Below are 15,194 nucleotides of genomic sequence, written 5' to 3' on the forward strand. Positions count from 1 at the left end.
TCAAGAAGCCTTTCGCTAAGACAGTTCTTGTGGAATTGGCAAGGTGATATTTGGAAGCCCATAGAGGGCTACGGTGAAAAAGGAAATATCCTCAGATGAAATCTGGAAAGAAGCTTTCTGAGAAACTGCTTAGTGTTCGGTTAATTCATCTCACAGAGTTACATCTGTATTTCGTGGATCTCTTTGCTAGCCTTATTTCTGTGGAATCTGAGTACAGATATTTCGGATCCCTTTGAAGTCTATAGGGCCAAAGGAAATATCCTCCGATAACAAAGAGAAAGAAGCTTTCTGAGAGACTTCTTTGCGTTTTGTGAAATCATCTCACAGAGTTACAGCTTTCCCCTCAAGAAGCCTTTCGCTAAGACAGTTCTTGTGGAATCGGCAAAGTGATATTTGGAAGCCCATAGAGGGCTATGGTGAAAAAGGAAATATCCTCAGATGAAATCTGGAAAGAAGCTTTCTGAGAAACTGCTTAGTGTTCTGTTCATTCATCTCACAGAGTTACATCTTTATTTCGTGGAACTCTTTGATAGCCTTATTTCTGTGGAGTCTGAGAACCGATATTTCGGATCCCTATGAAGACTATAGGGCCAAAGGAAATATCCTCCGATTAAAAAGAGAAAGAAGCTTTCTGAGAAACTTCTTTGCGTTCCGTGATATCATCTCACAGAGTTACAGCTTTCCCCTCAAGAAGCCTTTCGCCAAGACAGTTCTTGTGGAATTGGCAAAGTGATATTTGGAAGCCCATAGAGGGCTATGGTGAGAAAGGAAATATCCTCAGATGAAATCTGGAAAGAAGCTTTCTGAGAAACTGCTTAGTGTTCTGTTAATTCATCTCACAGAGTTACATCTGTATTTCGTGGATCTCTTTGCTAGCCTTATTTCTGTGGAATCTGAGAACAGATATTTCGGAACCCTTTGAAGACTATAGGGCCAAAGGAAATATCCTCCGATTACAAAGAGAAAGAAGCTTTCTGAGAAACTTCTTTGTGTTCTGTGAAATCATCTCACAGAGTTACAGCTTTCCCCTCAAGAAGCCTTTCGCTAAGACAGTTCTTGTGGAATTGGCAAAGTGATATTTGGAAGCCCATAGAGGGCTTTGGTGAAAAAGGAAATATCCTCAGATGAAATCTGGAAAGAAGCTTTCTGAGAAACTGCTTAGTGTTCGGTTCAATCATCTCACAGAGTTACATCTGTATTTCGTGGATCTCTTTGCTAGACTTATTTCTGTGGAATCTGAGAACAGATATTTCGGATCCCATTGAAGACTATAGGGCCAAAGGAAATATCCTCCGATTACAAAGAGAAAAAAGATTTCTGAGAAACTTCTTTGCTTTCTGTGAAATCATCTCAGAGAGTTACAGCTTTCCCCTGCAGAAGCCTTTCGCTAAGACAGTTCTTGTGGAATTGGCAAAGTGATATTTGGAAGCCCATAGAGGGCTATGGTGAAAAAGGAAATATCCTCAGATGAAATCTGGAAAGCAGCTTTCTGAGAAACTGCTTAGTGTTCGGTTAATTCATCTCAGAGAGTTACATCTGTATTTCGTGGATCTCTTTGCTAGCCTTATTTCTGTTTAATCTGAGAACAGATATTTCGGATCCCTTTGAAGACTATAGGGCCAAAGGAAATATCCTCCGATAACAAAGAGAAAGAAGCTTTCTGAGAAACTTCTTTGCGTTCTGTGAAATCATCTCACAGAGTTACAGCTTTCCCCTCAAGGAGCCTTTTGCTAAGACAGTTCTTGTGGAATTGGAAAAGTGATATTTGGAATCCCATAGAGGGCTATGGTGAAAAAGGATATATCCTCAGATGAAATCTGGAAAGAAGCTTTCTGAGAAACTGCTTAGTGTTCTGTTCATTCATCTCACAGAGTTACATCTGTATTTCGTGGATCTCTTTGCTAGCCTTATTTCTGTGGAATCTGAGAACAGATATTTCGGATCCCATTGAAGACTATAGGGCCAAAGGAAATATCCTCCAATAACAAAGAGAAAGAAGCTGTCTTGGAAACTTCTTTGCGTTCTGTGAAATCATCTCACAGAGTTACAGCTTTGCCCTCAAGAAGCCTTTCGCTAAGACAGTTCTTGTGGAATTGGAAAAGTGATAATTGGAAGCCCATAGAGGGCTATGGTGAAAAAGGAAATATCCTCAGATGAAATCTGGAAAGAAGCTTTCTGAGAAACTGCTTAGTGTTCTGTTAATTCATCTCACAGAGTTACATCTGTATTTCGTGGATCTCTTTGCTAGCCTTATTTCTGTGGAATCTGAGAACAGATATTTCGGATCCCATTGAAGACTATAGGGCCAAAGGAAATATCCTCCGATAACAAAGAGAAAGAAGCTTTCTGAGAAACTTCTTTGCCTTCTGTGTAATCATCTCACAGAGTTACAGCTTTCCCCTCAAGAAGCCTTTCGCCAAGACAGTTCTTATGGAATTGGCAAAGAGATATTTGGGAGCCCATAGAGAGCTATGGTGAAAAAGGAAATATCCTCAGATGAAATATGGAAAGAAGCTTTCTGAGAAACTTCTTAGTGTTCTGTTAATTCATCTCAGAGAGTTCCATCTGTATTTTGTGGATCTCTTTGCTAGCCTTATTTCTGTGGAATCTGAGAACAGATATTTCGGATCCCATTGATGACTATAGGGCCAAAGGAAATATCCTCCGATAACAAAGAGAAAGAAGCTTTCTGAAAAACTTCTTTGCGTTCTGTGAAATCATCTCACAGAGTTACAGCTTTCCCCTGAAGAAGCCTTTCGCTAAGACAGTTCTTGTGGAATTGGCAAAGTGATATTTGGAAGCGCATAGAGGGCTCTGGTGAAAAAGGAAATATCCTCCGATGAAATCTGGAAATAAGCTTTCTGAGAAACAGCTTAGTGTTCGGTTAATTCATCTCAGAGAGTTACATCTGTATTTCGTGGATCTCTTTGCTACCCTTATTTCTGTGGAATCTGAGAACAGATATTTCCGATCCATTTGAAGACTATAGGGCCAATGGAAATATCTTCCGATAACAAAGAGAAAGAAGCTTTCTGAGAAACTTCTTTGCGTTCTGTGAAATAATCTCACAGAATTACAGCTTTCCCCTCAAGAAGCCTTTCGCTAAGACAGTTCTTGTGGAATTGGCAAGGTGATATTTGGAAGCCCATAGAGGGCTACGGTGAAAAAGGAATTATCCTCAGATGAAATCTGGAGAGAAGCTTTCTGAGAAACAGCTTAGTGTTCAGTTAATTCATCTCACAGAGTTACATCTGTATTTCGTGGATCTCTTTGCTAGCCTTATTTCTGTGGTATCTGAGAACAGATATTTCGCATCCCTTTGAAGACTATAGGGCCAAACGAAATATCCTCCGATAAAAAAGAGAAAGAAGCTTTCTGAGAAACTTCTTTGTGTTCTGTGAAAAGATCTCACAGAGTTACAGCTTTCCCCTCAAGAAGGCTTTCGCTAAGACAGTTCTTGTGGAATTGGCAAAGTGATATTTGGATGCCCCTAGAGGGCTATGGTGAAAAAGGAAATATCCTCATATGAAATATGGAAAGAAGCTTTCTGAGAAGCTGCTTAGTGTTCTGTTAATTCATCTCACAGAGTTACATCTGTATTTCGTGGATCTCTTTGCTAGCCTTATTTCTGTGGAATCTGAGAAAAGATATTTCGGATCCCATTGAAGACTATAGGGCCAAAGGAAATATCCTCCGATAACAAAGAGAAAGAAGCTTTCTGAGAAACTTCTTGGCGTTCTGTGAAATCATCTCACAGAGTTACAGCTTTCCCCTCAAGAAGCCTTTCGCTAAGACAGTTCTTGTGGAATTGGCAAGGTGATATTTGGAAGCCCATAGAGGGCTACGGTGAAAAAGGAAATATCCTCAGATGAAATCTGGAAAGAAGCTTTCTGAGAAACTGCTTAGTGTTCGGTTAATTCATCTCACAGAGTTACATCTGTATTTCGTGGATCTCTTTGCTAGCCTTATTTCTGTGGAATCTGAGAACAGATATTTCGGATCCCTTTGAAGTCTATAGGGCCAAAGGAAATATCCTCCGATAACAAAGAGAAAGAAGCTTTCTGAGAGACTTCTTTGCGTTTTGTGAAATCATCTCACAGAGTTACAGCTTTCCCCTCAAGAAGCCTTTCGCTAAGACAGTTCTTGTGGAATCGGCAAAGTGATATTTGGAAGCCCATAGAGGGCTATGGTGAAAAAGGAAATATCCTCAGATGAAATCTGGAAAGAAGCTTTCTGAGAAACTGCTTAGTGTTCTGTTCATTCATCTCACAGAGTTACATCTTTATTTCGTGGAACTCTTTGATAGCCTTATTTCTGTGGAGTCTGAGAACCGATATTTCGGATCCCTATGAAGACTATAGGGCCAAAGGAAATATCCTCCGATTAAAAAGAGAAAGAAGCTTTCTGAGAAACTTCTTTGCGTTCCGTGATATCATCTCACAGAGTTACAGCTTTCCCCTCAAGAAGCCTTTCGCCAAGACAGTTCTTGTGGAATTGGCAAAGTGATATTTGGAAGCCCATAGAGGGCTATGGTGAGAAAGGAAATATCCTCAGATGAAATCTGGAAAGAAGCTTTCTGAGAAACTGCTTAGTGTTCTGTTAATTCATCTCACAGAGTTACATCTGTATTTCGTGGATCTCTTTGCTAGCCTTATTTCTGTGGAATCTGAGAACAGATATTTCGGAACCCTTTGAAGACTATAGGGCCAAAGGAAATATCCTCCGATTACAAAGAGAAAGAAGCTTTCTGAGAAACTTCTTTGTGTTCTGTGAAATCATCTAACAGAGTTACAGCTTTCCCCTCAAGAAGCCTTTCGCTAAGACAGTTCTTGTGGAATTGGCAAAGTGATATTTGGAAGCCCATAGAGGGCTTTGGTGAAAAAGGAAATATCCTCAGATGAAATCTGGAAAGAAGCTTTCTGAGAAACTGCTTAGTGTTCGGTTCAATCATCTCACAGAGTTACATCTGTATTTCGTGGATCTCTTTGCTAGACTTATTTCTGTGGAATCTGAGAACAGATATTTCGGATCCCATTGAAGACTATAGGGCCAAAGGAAATATCCTCCGATTACAAAGAGAAAAAAGATTTCTGAGAAACTTCTTTGCTTTCTGTGAAATCATCTCAGAGAGTTACAGCTTTCCCCTGCAGAAGCCTTTCGCTAAGACAGTTCTTGTGGAATTGGCAAAGTGATATTTGGAAGCCCATAGAGGGCTATGGTGAAAAAGGAAATATCCTCAGATGAAATCTGGAAAGCAGCTTTCTGAGAAACTGCTTAGTGTTCGGTTAATTCATCTCAGAGAGTTACATCTGTATTTCGTGGATCTCTTTGCTAGCCTTATTTCTGTTTAATCTGAGAACAGATATTTCGGATCCCTTTGAAGACTATAGGGCCAAAGGAAATATCCTCCGATAACAAAGAGAAAGAAGCTTTCTGAGAAACTTCTTTGCGTTCTGTGAAATCATCTCACAGAGTTACAGCTTTCCCCTCAAGGAGCCTTTTGCTAAGACAGTTCTTGTGGAATTGGAAAAGTGATATTTGGAATCCCATAGAGGGCTATGGTGAAAAAGGATATATCCTCAGATGAAATCTGGAAAGAAGCTTTCTGAGAAACTGCTTAGTGTTCTGTTCATTCATCTCACAGAGTTACATCTGTATTTCGTGGATCTCTTTGCTAGCCTTATTTCTGTGGAATCTGAGAACAGATATTTCGGATCCCATTGAAGACTATAGGGCCAAAGGAAATATCCTCCAATAACAAAGAGAAAGAAGCTGTCTTGGAAACTTCTTTGCGTTCTGTGAAATCATCTCACAGAGTTACAGCTTTGCCCTCAAGAAGCCTTTCGCTAAGACAGTTCTTGTGGAATTGGAAAAGTGATAATTGGAAGCCCATAGAGGGCTATGGTGAAAAAGGAAATATCCTCAGATGAAATCTGGAAAGAAGCTTTCTGAGAAACTGCTTAGTGTTCTGTTAATTCATCTCACAGAGTTACATCTGTATTTCGTGGATCTCTTTGCTAGCCTTATTTCTGTGGAATCTGAGAACAGATATTTCGGATCCCATTGAAGACTATAGGGCCAAAGGAAATATCCTCCGATAACAAAGAGAAAGAAGCTTTCTGAGAAACTTCTTTGCCTTCTGTGTAATCATCTCACAGAGTTACAGCTTTCCCCTCAAGAAGCCTTTCGCCAAGACAGTTCTTATGGAATTGGCAAAGTGATATTTGGGAGCCCATAGAGAGCTATGGTGAAAAAGGAAATATCCTCAGATGAAATATGGAAAGAAGCTTTCTGAGAAACTTCTTAGTGTTCTGTTAATTCATCTCAGAGAGTTCCATCTGTATTTTGTGGATCTCTTTGCTAGCCTTATTTCTGTGGAATCTGAGAACAGATATTTCGGATCCCATTGATGACTATAGGGCCAAAGGAAATATCCTCCGATAACAAAGAGAAAGAAGCTTTCTGAAAAACTTCTTTGCGTTCTGTGAAATCATCTCACAGAGTTACAGCTTTCCCCTGAAGAAGCCTTTCGCTAAGACAGTTCTTGTGGAATTGGCAAAGTGATATTTGGAATCGCATAGAGGGCTCTGGTGAAAAAGGAAATATCCTCCGATGAAATCTGGAAATAAGCTTTCTGAGAAACAGCTTAGTGTTCGGTTAATTCATCTCAGAGAGTTACATCTGTATTTCGTGGATCTCTTTGCTACCCTTATTTCTGTGGAATCTGAGAACAGATATTTCCGATCCATTTGAAGACTATAGGGCCAATGGAAATATCTTCCGATAACAAAGAGAAAGAAGCTTTCTGAGAAACTTCTTTGCGTTCTGTGAAATAATCTCACAGAATTACAGCTTTCCCCTCAAGAAGCCTTTCGCTAAGACAGTTCTTGTGGAATTGGCAAGGTGATATTTGGAAGCCCATAGAGGGCTACGGTGAAAAAGGAATTATCCTCAGATGAAATCTGGAGAGAAGCTTTCTGAGAAACAGCTTAGTGTTCAGTTAATTCATCTCACAGAGTTACATCTGTATTTCGTGGATCTCTTTGCTAGCCTTATTTCTGTGGTATCTGAGAACAGATATTTCGCATCCCTTTGAAGACTATAGGGCCAAACGAAATATCCTCCGATAAAAAAGAGAAAAAAGCTTTCTGAGAAACTTCTTTGTGTTCTGTGAAAAGATCTCACAGAGTTACAGCTTTCCCCTCAAGAAGGCTTTCGCTAAGACAGTTCTTGTGGAATTGGCAAAGTGATATTTGGATGCCCCTAGAGGGCTATGGTGAAAAAGGAAATATCCTCATATGAAATATGGAAAGAAGCTTTCTGAGAAGGTGCTTAGTGTTCTGTTAATTCATCTCACAGAGTTACATCTGTATTTCGTGGATCTCTTTGCTAGCCTTATTTCTGTGGTATCTGAGAACAGATATTTCGGATCCCATAGAAGACTATAGGGCGAAAGGAAATATCCTCCGATAACAAAGAGAAAGAAGCTTTCTTAGAGACTTCTTGGCGTTCTGTGAAATCATCTCACAGAGTTACAGCTTTCCCCTCAAGAAGCCTTTCGCTAAGACAGTTCTTGTGGAATTGGCAAGGTGATATATGGAAGCCCATAGAGGGCTACGATGAAAAAGGATATATCCACAGATGAAATCTGGAAAGAAGCTTTCTGAGAAACTGCTTAGTGTTCTGTTAATTCATCTCACAGAGTTACATCTGTATTTCGTGGATCTCTTTGCTAGCCTTATTTCTGTGGAATCTGAGAACAGATATTTCGGATCCCTTTGAAGACTATAGGGCCAAAGGAAATATCCTCCGATTACAAAGAGAAAGAAGCTTTCTTAGAAACTTCTTTGTGTTCTGTGAAATCATCTCACAGAGTTACAGCTTTCCCCTCAAGAAGCCTTTCTCTAAGACAGTTCTTGTGGAATTGGCAAAGTGATATTTGGAAGCCCTTAGAGGGCTATGGTGAAAAAGGAATGATCCTCAGATGAAATCTGGAAAGAAGCTTTCTGAGAAACTGCTTAGTGTTCTGTTAATTCATCTCACAGAGTTACATCTTTATTTCGTGGATCTCTTTGCTAGCCTTATTTCTGTGGAATCTGAGAACAGATATTTCGGATCCCTTTGAAGACTATAGGGCCAAAGGAAATATCCTCCGATTACAAAGAGAAAGAAGCTTTCTTAGAAATTTCTTTGCATTCTGTGAAATCATCTCACAGAGTTACAGCTTTCCCCTCAAGAAGCCTTTTGCTAAGACAGTTCTTGTGGAATTGGCAAAGTGATATTTGGAAGCCCATAGAGGGCTATGGTGAAAAAGGAAATATCCTCAGGTGAAATCTGGAAGGAAGCTTTCTGAGAAACTGCTTAGTGTTCGGTTAATTCATCTCAGAGAGTTACATCTGTATTTCGTGGATCTCTTGGCTGGCCTTATTTCTGTGGAATCTGTGAACAGGTATTTCGGATCCCTTTGAAGACTATAGGGCCAAAGGAAATATCCTCCGATAACAAAGAGAAAGAAGTTTTCTGAGAAACTTCTTTGCGTTTTGTGAAATCATCTCACAGAGTTACAGCTTTCCCCTCAAGAAGCCTTTCGCTAAGACAGTTCTTGTGGAATTGGCAAAGTGATATTTGGAACCCCAAGAGGGCAATGGTGAAAAAGGAAATATCCTCAGATGAAAACTGGAAAGAAGCTTTCTGAGAAACTGCTTAGTGTTCTGTTCATTCATCTCACAGAGTTACATCTGTATTTCGTGGATCTCTTTGCTAGCCTTATTTCTGTGGAATCTGAGAACAGGTATTTCAGATCCCATTGAAGACTATAGGGCCAAAGGAAATATCCTCCGATTACAAAGAGAAAGAAGCTTTCTGAGAAACTTCTTTGCGTTCTGTGAAATCATCTCACAGAGTTACAGCTTTCCCCTCAAGAAGCCTTTCGCTAAGACAGTTCTTGTGGAATTGGCAAGGTGATATTTGGAAGCCCATAGAGGGCTACGGTGAAAAAGGAAATATCCTCAGATGAAATCTGGAAAGAATCTTTCTGAGAAACTGCTTAGTGTTCGGTTAATTCATCTCACAGAGTTACATCAGTATTTCGTGGATCTCTTTGCTAGCCTTATTTCTGTGGAATTTGAGAACAGATATTTCGGATACCTTTGAAGACTATAGGGCCAAAGGAAGTATCCTCCGATAACAAAGAGAAAGAAGCTTTCTGAGAAACTTCTTCGCATTCTGTGAAATCATCTCACAGAGTTACAGCTTTCCCCTCAAGAAGCCTTTCGCTAAGACAGTTCTTTTGGAATTGGAAAAGTGATATTTGGAAGCCCATAGAGGGCTATGGTGAAAAAGGAAATATCCTCAGATGAAATCTGGAAGGAAGCTTTCTGAGAAACTGCTTAGTGTTTGGTTAATTCATCTCAGAGAGTTACATCTGTATTTCGTGGATCTCTTTGCTAGCCTTATTTTTGTGGAATCTGAGAATAGATATTTCGGATCCCTTTGAAGACTATAGGGCCAAAGGAAATATCCTCCGATAACAAAGAGAAAGAAGCTTTCTGAGAAACTTCTTTGCGTTCTGTGAAATCATCTCACAGAGTTACAGCTTTCCCCTCAAGAAGCCTTTCGCTAAGACAGTTCTTGTGGAATTGGCAAAGTGATATTTGGAAGCCCATAGAGGGCTATGGTGAAAAAGGAAATATCCTCAGATGAAATCTGGAAGGAAGCTTTCTGAGAAACTGCTTAGTGTTTGGTTAATTCATCTCAGAGAGTTACATCTGTATTTCGTGGATCACTTTGCTAGCCTTATTTCTGTGGAATCTGAGACTAGATATTTCGGATCCCTTTGGAGACAATAGGGCCAAAGGAAATATCCTCCAATAACAAAGAGAAAGAAGCTTTCTGAGAAACTTCTTTGCGTTCTGTGAAATCATCTCACAGAGTTACAGCTTTCCCCTCAAGAAGCCTTTCGCTAAGACAGTTCTTGTGGAATTGGCAAAGTGATATTTGGAAGCCCATAGAGGGCTATGGTGAAAAAGGAAATATCCTCAGGTGAAATCTGGAAGGAAGCTTTCTGAGAAACTGCTTAGTGTTCGGTTAATTCATCTCAGAGAGTTACATCTGTATTTCGTGGATCTCTTGGCTGGCCTTATTTCTGTGGAATCTGTGAACAGGTATTTCGGATCCCTTTGAAGACTATAGGGACAAAGGAAATATCCTCCGATAACAAAGAGAAAGAAGTTTTCTGAGAAACTTCTTTGCGTTTTGTGAAATCATCTCACAGAGTTACTGCTTTCCCCTCAAGAAGCCTTTCGCTAAGACAGTTCTTGTGGAATTGGCAAAGTGATATTTGGAACCCCAAGAGGGCAATGGTGAAAAAGGAAATATCCTCAGATGAAAACTGGAAAGAAGCTTTCTGAGAAACTGCTTAGTGTTCTGTTCATTCATCTCACAGAGTTACATCTGTATTTCGTGGATCTCTTTGCTAGCCTTATTTCTGTGGAATCTGAGAACAGGTATTTCAGATCCCATTGAAGACTATAGGGCCAAAGGAAATATCCTCCGATTACAAAGAGAAAGAAGCTTTCTGAGAAACTTCTTTGCGTTCTGTGAAATCATCTCACAGAGTTACAGCTTTCCCCTCAAGAAGCCTTTCGCTAAGACAGTTCTTGTGGAATTGGCAAGGTGATATTTGGAAGCCCATAGAGGGCTACGGTGAAAAAGGAAATATCCTCAGATGAAATCTGGAAAGAATCTTTCTGAGAAACTGCTTAGTGTTCGGTTAATTCATCTCACAGAGTTACATCAGTATTTCGTGGATCTCTTTGCTAGCCTTATTTCTGTGGAATTTGAGAACAGATATTTCGGATACCTTTGAAGACTATAGGGCCAAAGGAAGTATCCTCCGATAACAAAGAGAAAGAAGCTTTCTGAGAAACTTCTTTGCATTCTGTGAAATCATCTCACAGAGTTACAGCTTTCCCCTCAAGAAGCCTTTCGCTAAGACAGTTCTTTTGGAATTGGAAAAGTGATATTTGGAAGCCCATAGAGGGCTATGGTGAAAAAGGAAATATCCTCAGATGAAATCTGGAAGGAAGCTTTCTGAGAAACTGCTTAGTGTTTGGTTAATTCATCTCAGAGAGTTACATCTGTATTTCGTGGATCTCTTTGCTAGCCTTATTTTTGTGGAATCTGAGAATAGATATTTCGGATCCCTTTGAAGACTATAGGGCCAAAGGAAATATCCTCCGATAACAAAGAGAAAGAAGCTTTCTGAGAAACTTCTTTGCGTTCTGTGAAATCATCTCACAGAGTTACAGCTTTCCCCTCAAGAAGCCTTTCGCTAAGACAGTTCTTGTGGAATTGGCAAAGTGTTATTTGGAAGCCCATAGAGGGCTATGGTGAAAAAGGAAATATCCTCAGATGAAATCTGGAAGGAAGCTTTCTGAGAAACTGCTTAGTGTTTGGTTAATTCATCTCAGAGAGTTACATCTGTATTTCGTGGATCTCTTTGCTAGCCTTATTTCTGTGGAATCTGAGACTAGATATTTCGGATCCCTTTGGAGACAATAGGGCCAAAGGAAATATCCTCCAATAACAAAGAGAAAGAAGCTTTCTGAGAAACTTCTTTGCGTTCTGTGAAATCATCTCACAGAGTTACAGCTTTCCCCTCAAGAAGCCTTTCGCTAAGACAGTTCTTGTGGAATTGGCAAAGTGATATTTGGAAGCCCATAGAGGGCTATGGTGAAAAAGGAAATATCCTCAGATGAAATCTGGAAGGAAGCTTTCTGAGAAACTGCTTAGTGTTTGGTTAATTCATCTCAGAGAGTTACATCTGTATTTCGTGGATCTCTTTGCTAGCCTTATTTATGTGGAATCTGAGAACAGATATTTCGGATCCCTTTGAAGACATTAGGGCCAAAGGAAATATCCTCCGATAACAAAGAGAAAGAAGCTTTCTGAGAAACTTCTTTGCGTTCTTTGAAATCATCTCACAGAGTTACAGCTTTCCCCTCAAGAAGCCTTTCGCTGAGACAGTTCTTGTGGAATTGGCAAAGTGATATTTGGAAGCCCATAGAGGGCTATGGTGAAAAAGGAAATATCCTCAGATGAAATCTGGAAGGAAGCTTTCTGAGAAACTGCTTGGTGTTCTGTTCATTCATCTCACAGAGTTACATCTGTATTTCGTGGATCTCTTTGCTAGCCTCATTTCTGTGGAATCCGAGAAAAGGTATTTCAGATCCCATTGAAGACTATAGGGCCAAAGGAAATGTCCTCCCATTACAAAGAGAAAGAAGCTTTCTTAGAATCTTCTTTGTGTTCTGTGAAATCATCTCACAGAGTTACAGCTTTCCCCTCAAGAAGCCTTTCGCTAAGACAGTTCTTGTGGAATTGGCAAAGTGATATTTGGAAGCCCATAGAGGTCTATGGTGAAAAAGGAAATATCCTCAGATGAAATCTGGAAAGAAGCTTTCTGAGAAACTGCTTATTGTTCTGTTCATTCATCTCACAGAGTTATATCTTTATTTCGTGGAACTCTTTGCTAGCCTTATTTCTGTGGAGTCTGAGAACAGATATTTCGGATCCCTTTGAAGACTATAGGGCCAAAGGAAATATCCTCCGATTAAAAAGAGAAAGAAGCTTTCTTAGAAACTTCTTTGCGTTCTGTGATATCATCTCACAGAGTTACAGCTTTCCCCTAAAGAAGCCTTTCGCTAAGACAGTTCTTGTGGAATTGGCAAAGTGATATTTGGAAGCCCATAGAGGGCTATGGTGAAAAAGGAAATATCCTCAGATGAAATCTGGAAAGAAGCTTTCTGAGAAACTGCTTAGTGTTCTGTTAATTCACCTCAAAGAGTTACATCTGTATTTCGTGGATCTCTTTGCTAGCCTTATTTCTGTGGAATCTGAGAACAGATATTTCGTATCCCATTGAAGACTATAGGGCCAAAGGAAATATCCTCCAATAACAAAGAGAAAGAAGCTTTCTGAGAAACTTCTTTGTGTTCTGTGAAATCATCTCACAGAGTTACAGCTTTCCCCTCAAGAAGCCTTTCGCTAAGACAGTTCTTGTGGAATTGGCAAGGTGATATTTGGAAGCCCATAGAGGGCTACGGTGAAAAAGGAAATATCCTCAGATGAAATCTGGAAAGAAGCTTTCTGAGAAACTGCTTAGTGTTCGGTTAATTCATCTCACAGATTTACATCTGTATTTCGTGGATCTCTTTGCTAGCCTTATTTTTGTGGAATCTGAGAACAGATATTTCGGATCCCATTGAAGACTATAGGGCCAAAGGAAATATCCTCCGATAACAAAGAGAAAGAAGCTTTCTGAGAAACTTCTTTGTGTTCTGTGAAATCATCTCACAGAGTTACAGCTTTCCCCTCAAGAAGCCTTTCGCTAAGACAGTTCTTGTGGAATTGGCAAAGTGATATTTGGAAGCCCATAGAGGGCTATGGTGAAAAAGGAAATATCCTCAGATGAAATCTGGAAAGAAGCTTTCTCAGAAACTGCTTAGTGTTCTGTTCATTCATCTCACAGAGTTACATCTGTATTTCGTGGATCTCTTTGCTAGCCTTATTTCTGTGGAATCTGAGAACAGTTATTTCGGATCCCATTGAAGACTATAGGGCCAAAGGAAATATCCTCCGATAACAAAGAGAAAGAAGCTGTCTTAGAAACTTCTTTGCGTTCTCTGAAATCATCACACAGAGTTACAGCTTTCCCCTCAAGAAGCCTTTCGCTAAGACAGTTCTTGTGGAATTGGCAAAGTGATATTTGGAAGCCCATAGAGGGCTATGGTGAAAAAGGAAATATCCTCAGATGAAATCTGGAAAGAAGCTTTCTGAGAAACTGCTTAGTGTTCTGTTAATTCATCTCACAGAGTTACATCTGTATTTCGTGGATCTCTTTGCTAGCCTTATTTCTGTGGAATCTGAGAACAGATATTTCGGATCCCTTTGAAGACTATAGGGCCAAAGGAAATATCCTCCGATAACAAAGAGAAAGAAGCTTTCTGAGAAACTTCTTTGCCTTCTGTGTAATCATCTCACAGAGTTACAGCTTTCCCCTCAAGAAGCCTTTCGCCAAGACAGTTCTTATGGAATTGGCAAAGTGATATTTGGGAGCCCATAGAGAGCTATGGTGAAAAAGGAAATATCCTCAGATGAAATATGGAAAGAAGCTTTCTGAGAAACTTCTTAGTGTTCTGTTAATTCATCTCAGAGAGTTCCATCTGTATTTTGTGGATCTCTTTGCTAGCCTTATTTCTGTGGAATCTGAGAACAGATATTTCGGATCCCATTGATGACTATAGGGCCAAAGGAAATATCCTCCGATAACAAAGAGAAAGAAGCTTTCTGAGAAACTTCTTTGCGTTCTGTGAAATCATCTCACAGAGTTACAGCTTTCCCCTGAAGAAGCCTTTCGCTAAGACAGTTCTTGTGGAATTGGCAAAGTGACATTTGGAAGCGCATAGAGGGCTATGGTGAAAAAGGAAATATCCTCCGATGAAATCTGGAAATAAGCTTTCTGAGAAACTGCTTAGTGTTCGGTTAATTCATCTCAGAGAGTTACATCTGTATTTCGTGGATCTCTTTGCTACCCTTATTTCTGTGGAATCTGAGAACAGATATTTCCGATCCATTTGAAGACTATAGGGCCAATGGAAATATCTTCCGATAACAAAGAGAAAGAAGCTTTCTGAGAAACTTCTTTGCGTTCTGTGAAATAATCTCACAGAATTACAGCTTTCCCGTCAAGAAGCCTTTCGCTAAGACAGTTCTTGTGGAATTGGCAAGGTGATATTTGGAAGCCCATAGAGGGCTATGGTGAAAAAGGAATTATCCTCAGATGAAATCTGGAGAGAAGCTTTCTGAGAAACAGCTTAGTGTTCAGTTAATTCATCTCACAGAGTTACATCTGTATTTCGTGGATCTCTTTGCTAGCCTTATTTCTGTGGTATCTGAGAACAGATATTTCGCATCCCTTTGAAGACTATAGGGCCAAACGAAATATCCTCCGATAAAAAAGAGAAAGAAGCTTTCTGAGAAACTTCTTTGTGTTCTGTGAAAAGATCTCACAGAGTTACAGCTTTCCCCTCAAGAAGGCTTTCGCTAAGACAGTTCTTGTGGAATTGGCAAAGTGATATTTGGATGCCCCTAGAGGGCTATGGTGAAAAAGGAAATATCCTCATATGAAATAT

Source organism: Macaca nemestrina, chromosome 15 (genome assembly GCF_043159975.1).
Source record: "Macaca nemestrina isolate mMacNem1 chromosome 15, mMacNem.hap1, whole genome shotgun sequence".
Taxonomy (NCBI): Eukaryota; Metazoa; Chordata; class Mammalia; order Primates; family Cercopithecidae; genus Macaca; species Macaca nemestrina.